The sequence below is a fragment of the Rhinolophus ferrumequinum genome, chromosome X, assembly GCF_004115265.2.
Source record: "Rhinolophus ferrumequinum isolate MPI-CBG mRhiFer1 chromosome X, mRhiFer1_v1.p, whole genome shotgun sequence".
NCBI lineage: Eukaryota > Metazoa > Chordata > Mammalia > Chiroptera > Rhinolophidae > Rhinolophus > Rhinolophus ferrumequinum.
In genome coordinates, this window is record NC_046284.1 from 74,539,094 (window position 1) to 74,565,434 (window position 26,341).

Sequence of the window (26,341 nt, forward strand, 5' to 3'; positions counted from 1 at the left end):
CATTCATAGTTTGTGAGAACCTGGTAATCAACCAAGTGGACAAGCAAATGTGGCACAAGTGACTAGTGAGGGCTCTCAGTATCTACCCAGGGCCCACAGAGTGAAAAAGCACTCTATTAAGGATGATGCAAAAACAGAATTCAAGACCATATTTGAGTACCTACTGTGCTCTCCAGTGCTGGTGGAATTCCTTAATCAAAGAATAGGATCTCCTGAGGAAGCCATGGGTAATTATGCTGGATTAATTTATTCATGCCTGAAAGAACATAGAAGAACAGTGACCAAGTGGAGCTTGAAGAAGATGCTCACAAAAGGCTGAGAAATTACAACAGGTAGAAGCTGAGACCCCCCCCCAAACGAATGACCATGGGCAAAGGAAAGTATGGAGAGGTTTACACTTAGCCTTTAGTGGTAGCAAAGTAGAGTGAGTGGGAATCTCTTTACCATTTGACATTTCTTTTTGACTTGGCAGCCTTTGGAATGGGTGAGAGAAGTTTGGGATGTCAATGGCAGGGCTCACAAGCCACTCCCTGATCACAAAGAGCTCTTATCTATGATGACCTATCTAAGAAAAATCCCACAGCTTCTAGTCAAACTCACAACACAGTTGGATGGCAAATACTGAATTTTTCTCAGTTGGGGATCTTTTCTGAGTTCACTCAGCCACACCTGTTTCATTGGTTAGTGAATATACATAGAGGGAGACACAGTTGGTCAGTGGGTGTCAGCACAGCTGGTGCGAAGAGATAAATTATCTTCTACGAAAAACTGCATTATAGGTACCTTGCAACGTTTGTAAATGGCTTCCTATGTGGGGTGATTTAGGGGCATCAAAAACCACACCCCACTCCTCTCTGCTCCACTTTATCCAATGATCTCTTGTCCAGGCTTATCACCTTGCCTGAAATATCCCCTTATAAATACGATACTTTAAGGCACTTGTCTCCAAGAATCTCCTAATAAAATGAAAATAGTACGAGGATGTTTACATTAATCCATTAAAAGCAATCAATCAGAAAAGCTAGTTTTCACCTTATAAAGTGGGCAGGATACAATACAAAGAGAGATACATTTTACTTTGTAGAAGAAGGGAAGTAAAGGAACCTAGAAAAAAAACTGTTGCAGGTAGTACAACATAGTAGGATTACATAAAAAGCCATATTTCATCAGAAGTGTTGGCAGGGAATTCTACAAAGGGGAAGAGAGGGAAGGTAAAATAGAAGGGCGGCAATCAATATAACAGCTGCCATCTAAACAAATTTGGTTCAAGTGAATCCTTTTAATGATCTTTATTTTAAGTCGTTTAATTCATTATATTTCATGGGCAGGAGTCAAGCAAGATATCAAAAATGGGTTTTTGAGAGACGTCATTAAAAAAGCAGCATGAGGTGAGTTTCTGGAAATCTCCCCTGGAATTTACAACTGATCGAACAACTAAAACTCCACAAAGGACTCCCTACACAGCAGACAGGCAAGGAAAAAGAGTCTCACTGCTGAATTCACAAAAAGGGCTGAGGGGACAGGATATAACACAGCTGAATCCAACACTCACGGCAGAGACCGCGGAGCGAAGACTGAGGGAAGAAGGCTGAAAATGGTGGTTTAAGCCCTCACTGCTGAGAGGAGAATGGAAGCCATAGGCACTGAGACTAGCCGCCCCCTCAATACCATCCCAGAGCTCACCCTGCCCCCACCTGCCCAGTGCTAGAAGCGGAACAGTAGCAGTGTGAGATGAGAAGAGCAGAATATTTGCAGTTCTGAGAACTGTGATCCGCAGACACAGATTCACAGCCCAACATATTCCAGTAAAGGGGAGGGAGCTGTGGAAGCAGGACTGGCTGTGGTGGTGGTTGCTGCCATTGCTCTAGGCTATCTCTCACAAATCAGCCTGCTAATGTCCTCACCTATCTGGACAGATCCCTGCAGGAGGAAACAGAACTGCTGAAACACACGGATTCTGAATCTGGTGCAGGAAGAGCTTTGGAACTTCCAAAGCTCTCCGCTCACCCACAGGGATGCAGCACCTGATGACCCAGGTGAACTGTTAACAGAGGAGAAGCCTGCCTTCAATGGAATCCCCCCTTAGTATAAGAATCTGGAAGAATGCAGAGAAAACATAATACTACAGTGTGAGAGAGAGAAAAGGGCTGCAGTCGGACAGAAAATAAAATATTCTACCAAAACATACTGGAAAACAAAAGAAAGACCTCTTTCTATCAACCTGTTGCAGAACCCACTCCTGCAGATGTCTAAGAAGAGAAATAATAAATCATAATGGCCATGAATAACCAAGGCAACAAGACACCTCAGAAAGAAAGTGAAAATTCTCCAGAAAATGAAGTTAAAGATATGGAAATATGTGAAATAAATGACAGAGAATTCAAGATGGCAGGTCTGAAAGAACTCAACGAGATGCAAGAAAACACAGAAAGGCAGTTTAGTGAACTCATAAACACAATCAAAGAACAACATGAGCACTTTACCAAAAAGACTGAAATTTTAAAAAAGAACCAAATAGAATTTCTGGAGATTAATAACTCAATAGAAGAAATTAAGAATGAAATAGCCAGCTTAGGAAGTAGAGTTGACCAGATGGAGGAAAGAATCATTGACATTGAAGATAGAAACCTGGAAATGACACGGATGGAAGAAGAAAGAGACTTGAGACTTAAAAGAAATGAAGGAACTCTACAAGAACTTTCTGACGCCATCAGAAAGGGCAATATAAGAATAATGGGCATACCAGAGGGAGAAGAAAGAGAAAAGAGAACAGAGAGTATATTCAAATAAATAGTCCACGAGAACTTTCCAAATCTGTGGTAAGAACAAGATCCTCGAATCCAAGAAGCAAAGAGAACACCTAATTACCTCAATCCCAACAGGCCTTCTCCAAGGCACATTGTATTGAAGCTGTCAAAAATCACCGACAAAGAAAGAATCCTCAAGACAGCCAGGGAAAAGAAGACGGTAACCTACAAAGGAAAGCCCATTAGATTATCATCAGATTTTTCAGCAGACACTCTACAAGCCACGAGGGAGTGGAACCAAATATTCAAACTATTGAAAGAGAGAAATTATGACCCAAGAATAATATACCCAGCAAAGATATCCTTTAGATATGAAGGAGGAATAAAGACATTCCCAGACATACAGAAGCTGAGGGAATTTTCTAATACACGACCTGCACTACAAGAAATATTAAAGAAGGCTAGTTGACCACCTCAACAGGGACAAATTGTGGCAACCAAAACATAAAAAGGGGGAGAGTAAATGCCTGAACCGGAATATGGGAATGGAGAAAGTAAGCGTGCTGTAGAAAATGGAATACTCTAAATATCAAAGTTTCTTTTACATACACTTAAGGGTAACCACTCAAAAAAATTCCAGAACTGAAATATATACTGTAATAAAAGAAGAAACAGAGGGAAACATAGAATACCACCACACAGAAATAATAGACAACAGCAAAAAGGCAAAGAAACAATGGAGATACAGCTTTACCAGAAAATTAAAGATAGAATGACAGGAAATCCTCACATATCAATAATCACCCTAAATGTAAATGGACTGAACTCACCAATAAAAAGGCACAGAGTAGCAGATTGGATCAAAAAACTAAACCCAACCATATGCTGTCTCCAAGAGACACATCTCCGATACAAGGACAAGCATAGACTCAAAGTGAAAGGGTGGAAATTGACACTCCAAGCAAATGGATCCAGAGAAAATCAGGTGTATCCATACTGATAGCCCATGAAACAGACTTCAGGGTGAAAAAGATAACAAGAGACAAAAATGGACATTTCATAATGGTAAAGGGGACTATACAACAAGAAGACATAACAGTCATCAATATTTATGCCCCCAATCAGGTAGCACCGAAATATACCCAGCAGCTACTAACAGAACTAAAGGGAGAAATTGACCAAAACACAATTATACTAGGGGACTTAAATACATCATTGACAGCTATGGATAGATCATCCAAACAGAAAATAAATAATGAAATAGCAGCCCTAAATGACACATTAGATGAAATGGACATAGTTGACATATTTAGAGCACTTCATCCTAAAACATCAGACTATAGATTTTTTTTCTAGTTCACATGGAACATTCTCAAGGATGGACCATATATTGGGACATTAAACTAGCCTCAGCAAATTTAAAAACATTGAAATTATACCAAGCATATTCTCTGATACAAGGCTTTGAAATTGGATATTGGATATCAACTGAAAAAAGAAAGCAGGAAAAACCACAAATACATGGAGATTAAACAACATACTTTTAAAGAACGTCTGAGTCAAAGAAGAAATTAGAGGATAGATCAAAAGATACATAGAAACAAATGACAATCAAAATACATACTTCCAAAATTTTGGGGATGCAGCGAAAGCAGTTTTAAGAGGGCAATTTATATCATTACAGGCCTATCTCAAAAAAATAAGAAAAATCCCAAATAAATAACCTCATGTTACACCTTCTAGAACTAGAGAAAGAAGCACAAATGAAACCCAAGTTCAGCAGAAGAAAGGAAATAATAAAAATCAGAGCAGAACTAAATAAAATAGAGAACAAAAAGACAATAGAAAAAAATAATCTGACAAAGAGCTGGTTCTTTGAAAAGATTAACAAAATTGACAAACCCTTAGCTAGGCTCACTAACATAAAAAGAGAGAAGACACTAATAAACAAAATCAGAAATGAAAAACGGGAAGTTATCACGGATGCCACAGAAATACAAAGGATCCTCCAAGAATACTATGAAGGACTATATGCCACAAAATTCAACAACCTAGAAGAAATGGACAAGTTCTTAGAAACATATAGCTTTCCTAGGCTGAACCATGAAGAACTGGAAAATGTAAATAGACTGATCACCAATAAAGAAATTTAATCAGTCATCCAAAACCTTCCCAAAAGCAAAAGTCCAGGACCAGATGGCTTCCCTAGTGAATTCTACAAAACCTTCAAAGAAGATCTAATACCAATCCTGCTCAAACTCTTCCAAAAAATTGTGGAAGAGACAGTACTCCCTAACTCATTTTATGAGGCCAACATTACCCTGATACCAAAACCTGGCAGGGACAACCTCCAAAAAGAGGACTACAATATCTCTGATAAATACAGATGCAAAAATTCTAAACAAAATTCTAGCAAATCGAATGCAACAATGCATTAAAAAGATTATTCTTGTTCTTATTGTTGTTTTTGGTTTATGTACCACATATCAGTGAAATCATATGGTTCTCTGCTTTTTCTGTCTGAATTATTTCATTTAACATTATACTCTCAAGATCCATCCATGTTGTCACAAATGTTCCTATATCAACTTTACTTACCGCCGAATAGTATTTCGTTGTGTATATATACCACAACTTCTTTATCCAATCATCTATCGAAGGACATTTTGGTATTTTCCCTGTCTTGGCCACCGTAAACAAAGCTGTAATGAACATTGAGCACACATGTCTTTATGGATAAATGTTTTCAGATATGTGGTATATAAACCAAAAACAACAAAAGAACAAGACAAACAAATGAGAAACAAAAACTCATAGACACAGACAATAGTTTAATGGTTACCAGAGGGTAAGGGGGATGGGGGTGGGAGATGAGGGTAAGGGGAATCAAATATATGGTGATGGAAGGAGAACTGACTCTGTTTGGTGAACACACAATGGGATTTATAGATGATGTAATACAGAATTGTACACCTGAAATCTACGTAACTTTACTAACAATTGTCACCCCAATAAACTTTATTTAAAAAATAATGGGTGTTTGTTTGGGGATCATCTCATCATTTTTTTCAAGAACAGCCATATATCTTAAAGCTATTCTGTTTTACTTGTTTGCTTTTTCAACTCCCAAGACAGACCACTTTAAGCTGGTAGAATGCATTGTGTAGGGGAAAGAGCATTGGTCAGATACATAGGATTCTAGTCTTGGCCTTATCACTAATTAGTGTTGTTACCTTGGGAAAATCCCCTCTGTCTCTGGGCCTCAGTCTTTCATCTGCAAAATGAAGGAGTTATACCGAGTTATCTGTCAGATTCCTTTTAGTTCTGACAGGCAAAATCTAACCAAAAGTTTGAACTGGTAGATAGGCCCAGTTCTAGATAAATTTTGGAAAAGATATGAAGAAATCTTGTGCCCTTCGTTTCCAGTGCTTTATTACCTCAGGTCTAAACAAGAGCTCTCACACCTCAACTCTAACTGCCTAGTCTCCATACCCAATCCAATACCCACAGTCTTAGGAGGGCTTTCCTGGTTGGTACAGATTTTTTCCTGTCATGTCCCTATCAAAACATTCCTTAGAAGCATTGTTTCTACTTATAAGCTCAAAATCACTGAGATTTGATAAGTGGATTTAAGCTAATACATTAATAACAGTGAACTAGGGGGTGTTATCCAGGACTTTCAAAGAGAATGTGCAGGCATTTTCTCCGCAGCTTTATTTTAAAAATTCATGGCAACAATTGCAGACCCAAGGAAAAACGATCACAGCACCACGGGAGGACAGTAGGGGACAGGTTTTAAACAGGTTGGATCCCTCATATCATACATTGAAACTTGCTCAGCAGCCTATACATGGAGTAAGTCAACAAGTTCAGCCAGTACATACTACCTGGGGCAACATGCTGTTTTCATTGATGAGCCCAACTTGCAATAGATAATGATTCAATGATCCTTATTATAATGTTTCAATTGCTAACAGAACTGATTTAGCATTTTAAACACAAATTAGAGTTTATTAGTTTTTATTAAATCTTTATTAATAATCTATTAATCTTTATTGATGTTTTAATTTTTACAAACAAGGTTAATTGTGGACTAGAGAAAGTAAGGGATTCATCCTGAGTTACATAGCAAGTTAATGGCAGTGAGGACTAGAACCTAAATTTTAATTCAGAAACTTGTGTTCTTTTATTCACATCACACTTCCTCCTAACTAATATGTGTGTGGTTATTTCTCTTTCCCTCATATAGTCATACCATTTAGATGTAAGCTTTGTTCATATTATTAAGGGCTGTCAAATTTATAAATCAACACCAGTGTACAAATCCCTGGAAACACATGTCCCTCATTTTTCTATCTGCAATGGCATGGAAGCTAGTCTTCTTTACTATGTGCAGAAAAAAATCAACACCTATTCCTGCCTCTTAGCCATCTGTCTTCCTGAATGCCCTCCTCACATACAGAAATACACAAACATCCATTTCTGCTGCCATGCAAGACTGGGAGGAAAATAACCAAATCAGGACAAATGTTCTCTTTCTTCCATGGCCCCTTTCCTGCTGCTACAGTTTCCTTAAATTATCCATCTAGGAAAAAGGAATGAAGTGATGAGATGAGCAATGCCTTCCTGTAAATCAAGTCACCATGCTAGATGTCACTGGAAATAAAAGAGATATGGCCTCTCTACTTGAAAACTTGTAGACTGGCAGCAGTGACACAATAGATAAAGCAAGAGAAAAACAAGTACAGTCATTTGCTAAATTGAGCAAGTCAATAGCTAAGCTCTATAGAAAGCTGCCGTATATTTAGGACACAAACCTTAATGTGGGTGGGCCATTGCATGTGCCATTTCTAAAAGCAGTGATTTCACTAATCCCTACAACTCCTACCTCTCTTTTTCATTTATTCAGCTGCAAGCCTTATAACTATTCTGCTCTTCATAAGCATTTAAGCTGCAAGCTTGACCAAGCATAATGCTCCCATGTGCTGAAGAAAATCCGTCAAGTGCAACTTAATTTTTCAATCCAGTTGCATATGGCATTTTTTAAAATTGTACAGAGGAACTCTGTACAAAGGAATGTAAAGTACCCATTAGGCATTAGCATGGAGATCCATATCCTTGAGAGAGAGATGCTCTCAATCACACCGTTTTCACAGCTAGAGACACTGAAAAATTCGGAGGCTTACTGCCTTGTTTAGGTTTTTACCCATAGCCGTTCCCAGAGGAGCACAACTTGAAGCTCAAGCTTGTGACTGGTCCCTGCTAAAAGTATTATTTAGAACAGAGTCAGGAATGGATATCCCAAGGCCCTTCCTCTACTTCCTATTGGACAAGGAAGTATAAACTTGAGGTGGGAGGATTGCAGAAAGTAGGAGAACATGGGGAACAACCAACATTATCAGGAAATGAACTATCCGAAAATCTTGTCTCTGTATTTTTGTTTGTTTTTGTTTTATTTTGTTTACCCAGATTTCCGTAGCCAGTTGGGTCAGCTGGTTATAACACTGAGCCCCTAAACTTAAGTATGTGAGTTAGATTCCAGTTAATTCTCTGTAATATAGCCACAGATTGTACTCTGAACCTGGAACAAGTATCCTATATCTCCAAGTCCTTGGTCTTAAAGAAAAAATGACTCACAAATATAAATATATCTCTTCTTATATTGATTTGCAGCACCAATTTTGTATATGAAAGATCTCATAATTTTCCTTCCAATTGTGGTGCTGTATAGTTAATATAGAGTGAAGTAGAAGGCCAGTAGACAAGTAAATCAATCTATTCCTCCAGAGCTGTTTATGCGAGTCTCTATTTACAAGTTTTTTTCTGAGCCCTTTCCTTGTGTTGATTTTAACTTGCATCTAAAACCACATATTTTGTCCTAGTCTCTGATATAGCATTATATCTGAAATTCAGAACCTTTAATCTTAACATAGCATAGATTAAGTTAGGAATAAGAAAGCATATTTTTTTATAAAAGCTCTAATATGATTTCCTTTTTGCATCACATGAACTTAGTGTGAATGGGGATAGTGATTCTCTGTTATAAGGCAAAATAAGTTGTGAAGTCACATACCCTCTTCTAAATCCCTATTGTATAGTCAGATTTAATATCTGCTACTTTATCCTCCCCAAGTAAATAAACTCCATGAGGGCAGGGGCTATATCTTATATGACTCCTATTATTGCCCATACTACACTGTGAAATTAGTAAATATACCATAAATATTGGTTAAAGATAATTGAAATATTTCATCTATGTTTTCTAGGATCTCCTATTTTTATCCATCTTATTCTATATTTTATGTGTTTTGTTCGCCCCCATTTCCTAAGTCACCTAGCCTAATTCTAATAAAAACAAAACTTATTTTTAACCTATTTTTAATTTTTATTGAAGTAATTGGGGTGACATTGGTTAGGAAACAAATATATAGGTTTCAAGTGCACAATTCTATGGTACATTATCTCTATATTGCATTGTGTGTTCACCACCCAGTGTCAGTTCTCCTTCCGTCATCATATATTTGACCCCCTTTACTCTCTTCTACCAACCCCCCACCCTTTCCTCCCTTACCCTCTGGTAACAAAACCTATTTTTAAATTGGTGAATACTGACTCTTTCTATTATGAACTGTCTTGAATCTCAAACGGAAAAGGACAAAAATAGTGATAAATGGCTTTATCATATAGAGACAGCATAGCATGATGGAAAGAGCTTTGGCAACGAACAGAACTGGGTTTGAAAGTCAACCAAGATAGGTGTACAACTTTGGGAGAGTTATTAATTTCTTTAACATTGTTTTTCTCATCTATAAAACAGGGAAATAATGGAGTTATTGTGAATACTTAAGAGATCTTGCTTAATACTTAGTATATCATAAGTATGCAATAAATAAGAATCATTATTTTTTACTTATAATATTAATAGTATTTATTGAAAATTTTCCATATAGATTCATGGAAAATATATTAAAAATAAATTTTTTGTACACTCTACATTTAATCTTTCATTTCTGAGAGACTGTCAATCTTATTAATAATTTTTAAAGTAACTTATTTGAGTATACAGTTCTTGTCCATGGGTTACCATAATTATCCTATTATGAGATATGAGTATCTCATATTGGTTGAATTTTTATATACCAATAACAATCTATCAGAAAGAGAAATTAAGAAAATAACCCCATTTACAATTGCATCAGAAATAAATAAATAAAATACCTAGAAATAAATTTATCCAAGGAGGTAAATTTAAAAAACAAACAAACAAACAAACAAAAATACCTGTACTCGGAAAATTATAGCACACTGAAGAAAAAAATTGAAGAAGATACAAATAGACAGAAGAATTATTATTTTTGATGGTAGAAAACCAAAAAATCAAAATTAGAGTTAGTATTATATTCACTCCAAAAACCTGGTGAATCATAAGCTCTTTGTAGCTGCTTAGATATTTAAAAGCTTTTTCTGGAGTCATTACTAGGAAGATACTCAATTTAGAATAGAGCATAAGTTCCTGGTGGGAGAAAATCAACAGCTCAGAGATAGCCTGAACCAGATGTTCACCTTTAGTCCATGGTGAGGAATTTGGCCCTGGTTTGAAGTTCACACCTTGAGGTTTTAGGAGGATTTTGTAACAACTAAATGTACTTCTAAACCCCTAAATCACATTGGAGAATTATGATTATTTTCCCTTTTCTACAAAAACCAAACTGACCTCCCAGAGCAGTGAGAATAGAATAAGACCATAGGCTCAGAATTCTCCATGAAGAAAATGAAGTCAGCATGCTTAAGAGTGAGACTGAGCAAATCAAAACTAATTTACATTCCAAAATGAATTTTTAAAACCTAAAAATAATTCCATATCTACAAAAGGATTATGTGAAATTAAAAGTTTATTTTAAAAACACATTTTTAGATATTAAAATAAATCAATTTCATCTTTTCAATAAACATGCTGAAATTTTACAGGAAAAAGTAATGAACTGATCATCACTTCTCAGAAGTATTTCATATTCTTTGGCTCAATATGACAAGAGGGTTGATGTATAAAAATATTATTAGATTAGACTTAAAATTTCCAAATTAACATCATACAGTCTTTGGAAAGGAATGTATTGATGGTTCACCATCAATTTTCATTTTATCTGTATCCAACATATTTTCAACAATTTTCCAAATCTGTCACTAAATGAAAAGGCTGGGGAAAAGACTGTATCTCTATCCACTGTATTAAAATAGCCTATACATTGGCGATCCCATGGCATTTGGGGAGCAGTCAGTGTGATTAACCATCATGCCCATATTCTCCAGATAGTTAACCTAGGTTTTTACTCTGGTTGTATATGTTTAGCCCAAGTTCCAGTAACGGAGTAACTTACAACCCAGGGTAATCAACCTTAATATGTTTTCCCTCTTGGACCATGTCACAGGGATTTTCAAATTTAGTGATTCCTAGAGGTCAGGCAATTTTAAATTTCCTGAATGATTTTCCCCCCAGGAAAGACTCAAACAGACACATAGATAGTATTTTTCAATGTTTAATTGGTACAACTTTAGCTTAAAACCAAGATGGTTATTAATAAGTATTTCTATGTCAAATATAATCTGGGTTATACTCTCTGAATTATGAGAAACAGCACTGTTCTCTCTGCAGATTGCAAAATGTCTTCATAGTGCTTTGCTTAATCAAATTTCGTGGTCCAAAATTGAGGGAAGTTTACTGTATCCTCTGTGACCAAAAGGACCTTTCAACAAGTGGCAAGAGCAAAGCTAAGTAGCCCAAAATTCAATGGATGATACCCGACTCTCAATAACTTGGGCCCCAAATCTTTTTTCCACAATTATTCTGAGTTGGTTATCTAGGCTGGACACTTCACAGTCTGTCATATTCATACTGTTTCAGCTAGGTATACCACCATCAAGGTAGCTGTATTATATCCTTTGAGGTGAAATTAATCACGAGCCTTTTTTTTTTTTTTTTTTTTTTTTGGTTTTGATAGGCTTTTGGGGGTCCTAGACCTTCAGAGAGAAAGAGAGAAAGGCGTTACTGTACCGGATGCTTTGATATGGACTGTGCCTGCTTTTGATTAAAAACAGATATTTCTATTGTTACTGTTTCTTCTCCAGAGAAACTAATGCTAGTTTAATGAACTTTCATTTATTATATCAAATTTGTTTTATGAAGTATTAAAAATCAGTAGCACTTTGATTTAACTTTCACATTCCTAGAAAAAAGAGCCTAGTACCTTCATAATTAAAAGATGTTAGGATAAAAGAGAAACAAACTTTTAAAAACATTTTAGAGTCAGTTCCCCTTCTATCACCATATATTTTATCCCATTTACCCTCATCTACCAACCTCCTCCCCCCTTAACCTCTGGTAACCACTAAACTATTGTCTGCGTCTATGAGTTTTTGTTTCTTTATTTGTTTGTCTTGTTCTTTTGTTGCTTTCAGTTTTATATCCCACATATCAGTGATATATTGATAATGTATTGAAAAACTGTACACTTGAAATCTATGTAACTTTACTAGCAATTGTCACCCAAATAAATTTTAATTTTTTTAAAAAAGAGAAACTAAAACAAAACAATAGTTGTTTTTTTGATTTTCATATAGTCTAGTACCAATAAAAAACCTTATCTGTGAAAAAAAGATTTTAGAACACCAAAACAAAATACAACAACAAAATAATCAGACCCTGACCAAAAATGGACTCAAGTAGATAGAAGGAGGATGCTATTATTATTATTAGAATGTGGGGAGAAAAAGCCAAAGAAATATATATTTAGTATATTAAATGAGTAAAATCTTTGGTATAAAAATTAATAAGGGACAGGAAAATATAGATTTATAAATCACCTTTGCAGGTCCCTACCACCCAAGCAAAAAATATATATTTTCATACTTACAAATTTAAACTATTCATGTAAGTTGGGCAAAACAGTAAGAGAACAACACGATGCCTACTGAAGAAAAGTTTGTTTATTGGACCTAACTTATACTCTTCCTCTATCTACATTAAGTGAATTATTTTGATAATCATTTAACTTTTCATTGTGGGAGGCATGTGTAAACATAATTTCATATCTTATAGCAATTCTGATAGAATTATTTTATAAAATTTATCCAGCTTTGTTGTATCATTGTGTTTAAAGACAACACCATTCTTTTTCTTTAGACTCTATGAGTATGTGTAGTACATATCCTTGATTCTTTATATACACAATATATGTCAAATTGCCAAATGCACATTAGTCTTGACAACTTTAATTTTCCTGGAAGAAGAAAAAGAACTCTTCAACTTTTTATAGTTAATTTAGGACAGAAATTGCTTCTGTACTTTAGAACTACTGTCTTATTACTTAATGTGCCTCTGTAATCAGGGTGGCTTTATTGTATCTGTTGATGTGATATTAATCACAAAAACCAAGAAAAAATTTCCTTTTGCATTTTTGGCATCAAATGGCTTTAAAAAACACATTTGATAAATAATAAATCACTGTGTCTTCTATATGCCATTCATTTTTCAGCAGATCATTTGGTCTGACACTTCAAAATAGGGTAGCCACATAGGATAAGAAATTTTTAGTTTTAAAGAACCAACTCACAGGTCACTTTGCATCACTTAAAAATGGTTAAATACTCCAAAGAGTAAATAAGTATAATTACTGTTACCCTATAAATAACTTGTAAAAATTATTTTGTCATATAAAATAAGTCATCCACTTATAAGAAATATCTGGTAACATGTTGTTAGCTTACAAGAAATACCCGAATATGATCTGCCAAGTGAAGCTGAAAAGAATTTTAGCTAACTAATTACAATTATAACAATTTTAAAGTCTTTCTTCTGTTGATGAGAATGTGGAGAAAACATTGCCATTGTCTGCCATAAGTAGTGTGAGATAGAGCAAAAAATTTTGGAAGAACAAATATAGTGCCAGGAAGTAAGGAAGCAATTGAGGGGCTTTAGACTTGGTGGTAGTCATTTGCATATATTTTGAGTATCTACTGAGATACTTATTATGCTGTCCGAGATACAACTGAGCCTGAATGGGCACCCTTGGCTCATGCTTTGGGCACAAGTCATGCTTCTATGTGACCCACATACTGATATGGCCAATGGTTTAAACTTTGGTTTCCTCACTAGGCAATGAGAGTCAGCAAGATTTCCGGTCCATACCCAAGTCTCCAGAGTCTATACAGACTTGATTTTAGTTAATATCCTGCACTTCTGATTATTTCTCAGGAGCTCTGTCTGTGTCTTGATTCCTGGCTGATGCTAATGGAGCCATTGCTGCAAATTAAAGTAATGTCTCCGAAGGACACTCTCCACACCCGATTGCCTTCCATGACTACCAAGAAAATCCACTTTACTTTTCTAATCCCAGATATCACTCTGTTGTATGATAAACATTAGTAATAGTCAAGCTACTAATTGCTGCATCCTCTTCAGGATTCACATACCACCAATTATTATATATGTAGCTTTTTCACACTTTATCCTAAGCCCCATATACCTGTTTTTGCCAGGCAGATACCCAGTAATCTTGACTGCCTTCTCAAGTCAGAAATCTCCTATGCCTCCGGACTTCCTGAATACTTTATCTTATCTTATAGCTTGGCCAAACTGTATCCCTGGCACTCAATATAGCACATAAGCATCCAGTATATTACCAGGTCTGTGTTAACATTGTATTACAGCATTTGGACCTAACTTATATTCTTGTGTATTGATTTGCATTTTGTAATTTTTTTCTGTGGGCACAGTAGGGATAATTCTCTGCTATTCTTGCAAGGAAACAGTGGTAAAGGCCAAAAATCAGGGTTTGCTACATTACCAGGGCCGTTGGGGAAAGACTGAGGTGTGTCCCAGCTATTGAGAGGTTTTTGAGTGATTTCAAAATAACATATTTTAACATTTCCCAAATGAATAATGCATGTGTCTCTTAATTCTCAAGCTCTGTTAGACAATAAGAAGAAGTGATAGGAACACTGGACAAGGCATCAAGAAACCTAGGTTCTAGCCTTTTCTCTGCCACAGACTCACAGAGGTACTTGACCCAGTCACTTCAACTCTCCGAGCCTCAGTTTTTCCAATTGTAAAATGCAAACTGTCAATATATGTCACTTCCCAAAGCATAAAAGAGTCTCAGATGTTTGCCATCGCTCCTGTGAGTGATAGGGTTTGAACTTGTTCCTGATCATTTCTTATTCTCTGACTAGGGTTCTGCAGACTGATTCTTGAGACCTATGGCACAAAAGGAAGACTTTTGGAAGGTCACTTTAATGGGCAAGGGAAATGTTACTTACTATCTGTGTTCCCTCCTCTCACAAATAGGTAGGGGTGAGAAAAAGGAATTAAGTTCCCTTTCTGGTTTAGGGTATCTGATTTGTGCCAAAATAGCCTATGAAAATAAGGCATTCTTCTTTCTCCCCTTCATTTCAGTTAGCTAGTGCAAAGGTGGATAATTGAATTCATTCATTCCTAAGAATCTCTAGGTGGAAATTCAATGAAGTTTTTGGAGGAGTCAATGTCCTACTGTGTGTTTATTCACCTTTACAATATTCAGCACCATATTACACTGCCCCCAACAGAATACACAAACTAGGCAGTTCCTGCCTCACAGAAATATTACTGCAAACATATAGCAAGGTAAAGCAGTGAATGTGTTCATAAGTCCAAAGAACATTTTCTGTAATTGAAAAAAAAAAAAAGATCTGCCCTCTGACACAAACTTCTTGGAGGACGGCTTTTATGTGACCCAAATATTTGCTAGTACGGCTGGTGGAATCTTTCCATGGGCCAAAAAACTTGAATCATATCTATAAAATTGATGCCTTTTCCAGCATACTTGAGATTTACAGTAGCTGCAGGAAAGAAATATTCCTTGGTGAATGACCCAAAGGTCTCTAACAAATAATAGCTCTGCTAATTGAATAAAATTGCAACTTTTTTCTTCCCTGGAAAGATTAGAGGAATATAAAATGAAGTTGATGCATACCACTGTTGACAGCAGAGAAAGGAGCAGGAAAGCCATTTGAGATTTAATCCTGGGTTATGTTGCACTGTGGAAATACATCCTTTCTTTTAATCTCTGAATGCAACTCTTAGCAGTGACATGCCATTGATAGTCTCATCGTTTGGTTTAAAGTTAGAAGTCACCTTCCTTAATATTTTCTCTTTGAGCACAAAAGAGAAACTACATGCAAGTCAGGGACAATTTCACTTATATTTTGTTAAAAAAACTAAGTCTGTTATAATTATCTAAAAATGTAAAATTAATCCAAAATCATTTTTATCCGTTGTTGATTTTTTAATATACTGATTCTTATTCTGGTACATATAGCTTATCTATGCGAAACAGAGCAACTGTGCCCATTGTCTTTCTTATTTCCCCTCTCTCATTATAAATATGCTGGGTTTTTTTTTCTTTTCTTCTGGATTGCTTTCTTTGAAAGCAGAATCTCTACAACTAACATTAGTTACAATGTACTTTTACCGTAAAAATATGTAACTTATACACATGAATTCATGTTAGTAAAGGTCCTGAGATATGATAGCTCTCTTATTTTTTAAATCATAGCTCATTTTGAAAACAACACCAATATAACTATTTTAATCATCCAGCAAGTAAAAATATTATATCTAAAGAGTTATAGCACCGTACATAAAAACCATGCTGCATATTCATGCAAGTAACTCAATGGAGTTGGTTAAATTACAAATGTCACGGGGCTATTTTACTCAATATCAATTGAACAAAACACATTATGAAAAACCTCTCCATATAAAACTTACATTTCTCCAGGTTCAAAGTTACCTCCCCCTCCCACCTTAGGCAGCCAACCATATAATTATTTTTGTTTGTGCAAATACCAAGGAAATGACATATGAGGATGGTCCAGGTTTATTATACTCATACCACTCTTAGATCTGACAGGTTATCCAGAACCTGGTGTAAAGAGGACAATTCCAGATATCAAGGGTGAAAATCACAGATAAAGAGCTAATTAAGCATTAAAAAACTGGAGCCTACCGTTTCAGTTTATTTCTGTTTTCTCCAGAGAATTCATGCCACAGCCACTGCAACAAGGATGCTACTAATCTGTGCTTCAATTCCAGCACCCTATTCTGAGAACAACCAATCCAATCCCCCTTCATTACCAGAAGAAAAAAAAAAAAAAAGAGAAAGAAAAAAAGGAAGGAAGGAAGGAAGAAAGGAAGGAAAGAAAGAGAAAAGGAAAGGAGAGAGAAAGGGAAATAAATAAAAGAAAGACGGAAAGAGGGAGCGAAGAAAGAATAAAACAAAACAAAACCAAAAAAGAAAGCCAAAAGAAAAATGAAGAAAGCAAAAGGAAAAGAAAGACATAAAATCAGCAGCATTACCTAACCACTATCATGTTGGAAAACATAGTAGTGAGATGTCAGAGTGAAATATGCAAGGCACTCTGTGCACACTGAACATTTCCGTTTTCCACGGGGCAGCTCTCTCTCTCTGTCTCTCTCTCTCTCTCTCTCTCTCTCTCTCTCTCTCTCTCTCTCTCTCTCTGTCTCTCTCTCTCTCTCTCTCTCTCTCTCTCTCTCTCCCTCTCTCTCTCTCTCTCTCTCTCTCTCTCTCTCTCATTAACATGCAGGGTGCAGTGACATGCTATGGGCTGTACGTAGAGCCTGCAAATCTTTACACTTAGCAAAGAAACTCTCGTTTCTATTTATAGGACTACAGTGCATTGTCTTCTAATCCTGTGGTTGCACTCAGCTTTGAGTTTGTGATAATATACAGCCTATTTATTTTTGGAGCCCTTTGCTTAAGCTAGGTACCCTCTGGCCCCTTCCATAGTTAGTGGACTACTTCAATCTTCACTGTGATCCTTTCTATAGCCCCTCAGTTGTTGTGTTCAGGTACCAAAGTGGACACTCCCTTTCTAAGGATATCCCTAAGGTAACTCCCAATACAAGAAGTCAAAGTGGAGTTGACCTCTGCCTAGGGTATTCTTGTATATACAAACCTCCAAATTTCTGCCATTGAAATAAATACTCTTTAGGAGCAATTTGGAGATACTTAACTCACCTCCCACTTCCTGTCCACCCACTCTACATTCCCCTCAGAGTCCCTGTGACCAGGGAGTACAGGTAAACTTCCATTTCCTCTGAGTGATTAGGAAGGATTGGGTGAAAAGAGGCTGGTTTCCTGTAACCCAGACCCATAGTGACAGCCCCTTGAAGATAATGTTTCAAGGAACCTCGGAGCCTGAGAGCCCGGTGCCATACTGTATTAGGCACTTAACACTCCACCACTACTACCACCACCAGCACCGCCAGAAGGTGAATAGAAGGCAGCTGAAGACAATCCTCAAGATCTCTAGCTCAGAGCAAGAGAATTTTTCACATTGGCTATTGGAGAAAGAAGTATGATAGTGCAGGACATACCTGTGTGGTATATTATAGAGAGTACCTGTAAGGCTTTCTGCCTCAAAATATTTCCTTCACTAATACCTGAAACATCAGTCATTTGGAGGTAAGCATTTCCTTCTTCCTGAAGTCTTGATTTTCAAATTCTGATGCTCCTAGAAATATATTTACTTAAAAACCTTGGTGTGAATGAATTTATTATAATTAGAAAAATAAGATATAAAGGAAAACTGGAGGGATTCCAGGATGAGAAAACTGAACTGCCAAAGCAATCTGTAATGATTTTGTACTAGGCAAGCCATGGTGAGAATAGTTCTGAGCAGGGATGGAGGAAATAAAATAAGAAAAAAAGTAAATTAATCTAAATTTGCATTAGGTCAAATATGTTGACAACAGGCTAAAATATATTGCCTCTGCTTTGTCTTTTTATTCTGTACTCCAGCATCTGGCAGAATATGGAGGTGAGTCTTTGTTTATTAAAAAAAAATTCCTACTTGCTTTTAGTGTGTCTAGAGTTTATTATGCTGTTCTCTCCCCTCCACAGTCTTAGTTCCATTCAGCAAACATCTATTGAACAACTGCTGAAAGCAGACCAGTGAATCAAATACAGCTGGGGAGGAGAAAATGCAGGAAAAAAATGGGAGGGGATTGATGGTAAAAGAAAGAGTGCCACCTCCTAGCAGTTTTTTAGAATATAGATAAGCAGATAAGACATTATGCAACTGCCACAAATATAAGGCAACACATATGTGATAAGGGCCTACGAGTGTCATATATAGTGATGTAAGATTTCACAGAGGAAGTCAGGGATCCTGGAGGACTGTGATAAGGAGTGGAATTTCAGGACAGAAGTCAGGCAAGCCTTCCAGGAGAAGGAGAGTTTGGGCTGGGCCTATTACGAATAGCAGGATTTCAATAAGTAAAGAACAGAAAGATATTCAGATTTCTAAAAACCCAAACAATTTGCTGCTTTGTATAAGCTCACCATTTAGTATTTTCATTTTCCTTCTGTCTGCTTTCGCCAAATAAGCTTTGGGTGCAGGTGTGTAAGTCTTGATTTTTTCAACCTGCTGCCTCTAATAGAACTCATAGGAAACAATCTTCATGTATTTGGAAATAAAGCAACTAGTGGTGAAATTTCCTGAGCTATACTGCATTTATCGTTCCTTTTTAAGTCAGAGAACTTTAGCCTGATTAGAATCAAACGGATACCCCAATAGGAACATTGTTATTTCTGCTTCAAATTGGCCAAATAATAATAGAATATCAGAGCTGAAGGGGATATGAGTGATGATTTAGTCTAAGTTCTCAATTTAAAGATGAAGAAGGTAAGAGAGAAGGAACCAGTTTGTTGTCTTATAGTGAATTAATATAAAGCTGGGATCTAAACCCAAATTTCTTGAATTTTAAGACAATATCCTCACCAAAGTCTTTTCCATCTGGCCAAAGACTTATGGCATCTATGAAATACCAGTAGGTGATTTATTTGCACTTATATCATCTCTGGCAAGAATTTGTCTAGTTAGTTACAGAGAAAAAGTCAAACATAAAATAGACTCAAAAGGTAAATTGTATGGCTCTCTATACCTAAAAAGGGTGTACATTTTGTCTCCGTTAGATCTACTTAAAAAAGAAGGTCAAACCCATTCAAATTAAGAATAAAGACCAAGATGATTCTTTTAACCTTTCTCAGTAGTGTAATTCTGAAATATTTAAAAAAATTAAAGCAGAAATAAAGGAAAGGTTTGAGCTTTTATTATTGGTTTGAGGAGACAATTTTCTTTTTAATACATGTTTCATTATCATCCAATGTTTACCGTATGATTCTGAAATTATTGCTTCAGCTTAGCTTTTTTGTTGTTTTATATATAAAATATTACATGGTACAACATAGATTATCATTAACATCGTTTTTTAAACATACATCAGCAGACTTGCAATTTTAAATACCAGGGGTTCTACCTTTTCAAGAATTTTATATAGTTTAAACTTTTATTGGCTGTGATTTAATCATGATTGGTATTTTTTAGCACCCTATAATCTGCAAAGTGCTTTATGCTTGGTTATTTAATTGTGTAGAATCAACACTTCATCATCAATAAACCATCAGAGTGGTGCAATTAACAGATTAAAAAAACACTTAAAAAATAGGTTACCTAAATGATTTTCTTTGGGGAGTTACTAATTAAAGTATTAATTATACTCATCCCTTGTTTACGTAAAATATGTTTTTGTGTGTGGGAGGGGAGGGTATTTTATGGCCTGTGAGTTGGCCAAGTGTCAGGTATTGTACTACTGGTTTACATCCTTTATCTTATTTACTCATAAAAATAACCCTATGTTTTAGGTACTATTTGTCCCCAGTTTACAGTTGAAAAAACAAGCTCAGAAATGTTAAGTACCTTTCCCCAAGTTACACAGCTTTGACAGTTAAGAAATGTTGAGAATTGATTTGGAGTTTTGAAATTGAGATTTTTTTTTATTTAAATTTATTGGGGTGACAATTGTTATTAAAATTACATAGATTTCAGGTGTGCAATTCTATATCACATCATCTATAAATTACATTGTGTGTTCACCACCCAGAGTCAGTTCTCCTTCCATCACCGTATATTTGATCCCCCTTACCCTCATCTCCCACCCCCAACCCCTTTTAAGACAGAGAATATCAAGGTCGATTCTCAGGCCCTAGTTACTTATTGGTAAAGAATAATATTGCAACCAAATTATATTAATCATTATAAATATATGACAATAAAAGAAGAACTTATAAGTGTAGATTCAACAGATACACAGGGCCACAAGAAAAATTCTCACAGTCTTGGTATTATGAGAATATGGCATAAGGGAGATTCTGTATTTAGGGAACCCCCACATAAGTCCTAAGCAGACTGCAAAATAGCTCTCAGTACCAGAATTTCAAGCAGTCCCAGGATAGATAAACTGTTCCATTCCTTTCCTTGCCAAACTTTTATTGTATCTGATATTTGTATGCTTTGTCTTTCTTTGGGAGAGAGTCTCTGACTTGATCATAGGAGAAGGTAGGAAAACAGAATTCACTTTACAGAAATTCACTGAATTCAGGAAGACATAGACGGGGTGGTGGTAGAAAGTTGTTTTTCCTATCTCAGACAAATAAACCAGTGGCCAAATGCAAAGACCATGATTATTTGTAAAACCAATATAATGAAATTTAATTTATTCATTGAACGTTTATTCTTTATCTAGAAAATAAAGGGAAAAAAATAAGTGGTCTAGAGAACAGTGTCCAAAATAAGAAATAATGGTGTTATCATATATTGGAAAATGTTTGGGGCCTGAAGGGAGCTTAACTGGTTATTTCGAAAACGTCCAGAGAACATTAAACTAAAAGTCTCAGTGTAAGTGTAAATGAGCACTGGATTTCCCAACAAAAAAATAGCGCTCAAGGGAATAGAGAAAAGGGGTACTACTATTTGGACCTGTATGCTCAGGTCAGAATACAAGACTGAAATGGTTTTATTGTTATTGATTTTAAGTCCTTATAATTAGCAATAAATAGGTAAAGAGGGTATCTAATGTATTATACCCTTGGTGATAAGAGATTCAGCTGGAGCCCACGACATCACTTTATACACACTGTATTCAGATATACACAGGTGGACAAAACCCTACAGAGAAAGAAATACTTATTTTCAAAGACAGACTAGAGGGTCACTTACCCCATACAATACAATACTCAATACAAGTGTTATACCCCACCAAAAGCCTACTCATATACCTGACATACCAGGTCTGAAAAGTCAGTATTCCTGGTATGTTCTTTTTGGTTCTTTCCCTTCTGTGTCCTTTTTGCAAAAGCAAACACTGTTGAGAAGGGCAATATGTATAGCCTCAAATTCCTTGCTTAGTGTAAGTTTATCAGGTAAATCTACTCTTAGTAGAGACCTGGGGAGTTTCAGGGCAAATAACAAGAAAAGGGATTCTGAAGAAGAATGGGAAGGGTGTGGGGAAGTGTTCACCACATAGTTTTGCCTTGGGCCTAACATGGTGACCACAGGAGAGACTCACAGAATTTTGCAAGTAAAAGGATTCTTAGACATTTTCCTGTGCATGAGTTTTTACTGATGAGCTATGCATGGACTTCAGAAGGTTTTGGAATCTCTGAAAGCATTTATGAAATTTCAGTGTGCACTCATATGTGTACTTTTTGGGGAGAAGGTCTATATTTTAGTTTGATTATTGAAAGGGACTGGAACCTAAACATGTTAAGAACCACTGGACTAATGAGCATTGCTACATCCGACTGTCTGCTATCAGGAAGTGCAATCTGGCAGGAAGGGTATGGCAAGAGAAGGTTTTCAAATAGTGATTACCCAAATGGTTACAAACCACTGATCTGTCCAACTTCCTCATTTTACATGTGAGGAAATTAAAGCCCAGAGAGTTACAAATCTTGTCCAGTATAGTATAATCAGAATGATCTCAGTGGAAATTATTTCAAGTCTAGGGAGAGATGATCTTTCTTATCCTGTCAATTTCCCTTGATTTTTCCTTTCTGAGGGTCACTGTGGGTGGAAAACAGGGTGCTCAGAGTGTTGGTTTCAGGCTTATGCTGGTATTTTCAGTAATGGCAGAAGAGGAGAGTGGTAAAAAGGGTAAGGAAATGGTGGATATTAGGGCTATTGCCACAATATTTGATGAAATCTTAAAGCACAGGTTCTTCAGCCTAGAGAATCTCTGAAATTGTGTGTGTGTGTGTGTGTGTGTGTGTGTGTGTGTGTGTGTGAGAGAGAGAGAGAGAGAGAGAGAGAGAGAGAGAGAGAGAGAGAGAGAGAGAGATTTCGTGGCTATATTTTACTTTGAAAAAGTTCCATAGTTTTCATAAGCTTCTTAAGAGTCTATGACTCCTAAAAATGTTAAAATCACTGACTTCATTTTTTTTCAGTTAAGGAAACTAAGGCCCAGAGAGGGTGAGGGATTTGCACATGTTCTCACAATTAGGAAGCAGAAAAGCCAAAACTAGAACATGATCTCTCAACTCTGGTTCAGTGTTTTTAACATATCTCCAAGCAATCTCTCTGTCCACCATCTTAGCTTTCTAAATAAGATAGATTTTTGTCCTTCTCCAGAATTTACTAACTGTGGGAAAGGCCTGATGAGATATAATCAAGACCAGGGACACTGTAGACTCAATAGAAATGAAGATAAGGAAATCTTCTGGGCCTTAAATCATTCAACTAATATATTTTCAAGTGGATCTAGCTATTGTGGTTGGGGTAAGATGTTTAAGCTATATGGGTTATGGTATTAGTTATAGACACGCTAAAATCAACTCTACTTAATTTAGACAGAAATAGATTCATTAAAGACTGTTAGATAAATCACTGGATCTCCAGGAGAGACAAAAAATCAGGGTTAGATACCACACAGCCAGGGACAATTCGGCCAAGAGAGATGTCCAGTCATACCTTGGGTATAATATAGCAGAAACACCAGTGTGGTCACCATCCACCACCGTATTTATGACATTAGGGACTGGAAGTGGCACTTTGCCCAGATTCTCTAAAAGAATCAGATGCCTCTGCCATATAATTTCCAGAAGATCCACACTCAATATGGCTAAAGCCTCACATATTGCTTTCTTCTACTTCCAAGTATCATGAAGTTTCATATGCTTAACCAAACCTGGGTCACATACCTGTACACCAGCTGCCAAAAAACAAATTTAAATGAAGATTTTAGTTTTCCAGACTTAACAATACAAGAAACCAAACTAGGGGTTAGAATGGGTATTAGGTGATCCAACATAGACCATCTTCAATGGGGAGGTAAGATTGGTCAACTATTTTATATCACAATATGCAAAAGGGGATAGAATTGTTTGGAAAATAAATGTCACTCAAGGAAAAATTAAAAATTAAAACTGACATGCTGAGACCTCTTAGGACACTCCTAAAACATCTAACTTCATAGTGAATTGGTGTGATACAAAACTCTTTGGAATTTTGGTTTAGGCCAAACAAGATTAAGAAGATAAATATTCAAAAAAAGGTAAAATACCCTAAAACCATGTCTGCAATCCTTAAACTAGAATCTCTGTTTTTAGGAATTGTCTTTGATCCCTTCTGCATGTTCCCACAGATAATTTACTATACCAGGAGTTGGAAAATAACTAAGGGGTGGGACCCTACCAGCTCAGGACAGCGAGGTAAACAGCACAATGAGGTAAAAAATAAATTAACAACAGATTAAATGAAATGGGAATACATAGTTGGGTGCTAGCTGTAGAGGAAATACAAACAGGCTGATAGTTGAGGGGAAATGCAGACAGAAAGATGGATTAAAGGGGAAGGTGGTGAGGAGGCATGTTTCAGCCAAAGTGAAGTATGAGTAGTTCATAGGCAACATTCTCTGTGTCTATGCTGAGCTCTGGACAAAGACCCTTAGTCTTAGGAGACCAAGGAGGTGGGGCCAGCTGGAGGCCACAGTATGTTGATTTTCCTGCCCTGCATTTCAGCTCTCACTTTAAAAAGCAGAGGCTGGGCATTTAAATAATTTATGAAGTGATCCCCCAATAAGTCTAGTACCCATCTGACACTATATATACTTCTTATAATATTATTGACTATATTCCCCATACTATATTTCACATCTCTGTGACTATTTTGTAACTATCAATTTGAACTTCCTAATCCCTTCACTTTTCTCATCCATCCCCCCAATCTCCCTCCCATCTAGCAACCATCAGTTTGTTCTCTGCATCTATGAGTCTGTTTTGTTTGTTCATTTATTCTGTTCTTTAGATTACACATATAAGTGAGATCACATGGTATTTGTCTTTCTCTGTCTGAGATATTTCACTTAACATAATGCACTCTAGGTCCACTCGTGTTGTCACAAATGGCAAGGTTTCATTTTCATGGCTGCATGATATTCCATTGTATACATGTACCATATCTTCTTTATCCAATTGACTATTGATGGGCACTTAGGTTGCTTCCATATCTCGGCTAATATAAATAGTGCTGCAATGCATATACCTTTTTGAATTAGTGTTTTGGATTTCTTTGAATAAATAACGAGAAGTGGAATGGCTGGGTCATTAGGTAGTTCTATTTTTAATTCTTTAATTTTTTGAGGAACTTACAAACTGTTTTCCATAGTGGCTGCACCAATTTGCAATTTCACCAACAGTGTACAAGGCTGCCGTTTTCTACACATCCTCACCAACAGTTGTTTTTGATTTATTGATGATAGCCATTCTGACAGGTGTGAGGTGATATCTCATTGTGGTTTTAATTTGTATTTATCTGATGCTTAGTGATGTTGAGCATCTTTTCATGTGTCCTTTGGCCATCTGTATGCCCTCTTTGGAGAAATGTCTATTCAGGTCCTCTGCCTATTTTTAATTATATAAATATCTAACCACTATGCTGTACACCTGAAGCTAATATAAAATAATATATAAAAAAGAGCTTTTTATATAATTGGGATACAAGATGTTTACAGATATATAATTTGCACATGTGTCCCCTCAGTGTATAGATTGTCTTTTCACTTTCCTGGTGGTGTCCCTTAAAAAACAAAAGCTGTTAATATGGATAAAGCCCAACTTGTCAATCTTCTTTTATTGCAATTATTGTAACCAAAAAACATTGCTTAATTTAAAGTCGTGAAGACTTATTGCTATGGTTTATGCTAAAATTTTATAGTGTTAGCTCGTACATTTAGGTATACGGTCTATTTTGAATAAATTTGTGTATAGGGTGTGAGATAAGAGTCCACTTTCATTCTTTTGCCTGTGGATATCCAGTTCTCCCAGCCCCATTTGTTTAAAAAAGCTATTCTTTTTCCAATTCTTGACCATAAATATATGGGTTTATATTTCAACTCTCAAACCTATTTCACTTATCAATAAGTCTATCTCTATGCCAGAACCACACTATTTTGCTTACTGTTGCTTTGTATTAAATTTTGAAATAGTGAATTGTGACTTCTCCAAATGTGTTCTATATTGTCAAGAACATGGATATCTTTCCATTATTAGCTCATCTTTAATTTCTTTCAATGATATTTTGAAGTTTTCAATGTACAAGTTTTACAATTCTTCATTAAATTTATTCACTTTTATAGTATTATAAATTAAATTGTATTAATTTCATTTTCATGTATTTAATCTTAAGGTATAGAAATTGAA

At 36.1% G+C, this 26,341-nt stretch overlaps 1 protein-coding gene across 5 annotated transcripts in view; it reads right to left on the bottom strand.

The window, feature by feature from the left end:
* Positions 1-17,267, bottom strand: part of GPR174 (G protein-coupled receptor 174) — a 68,473-nt gene extending 51,206 nt beyond the window's left edge. For 3 of the 5 annotated variants that reach the window (XR_004423871.1, XR_004423873.1, XM_033114376.1), the window contains exons 1-2: positions 16,790-16,927; positions 165-256 (exon numbers count right to left, since the gene is read on the bottom strand). The gene's annotated coding sequence lies outside the window, so the exon portion shown is untranslated. Of the gene's footprint in view, positions 1-164; positions 257-16,789; positions 16,928-17,139 lie in introns of those variants that run through there. The other 2 variants (XM_033114463.1, XM_033114504.1) reach the window with 2 other exon arrangements.
* Positions 17,268-26,341: the final 9,074 nt, after the last annotated feature.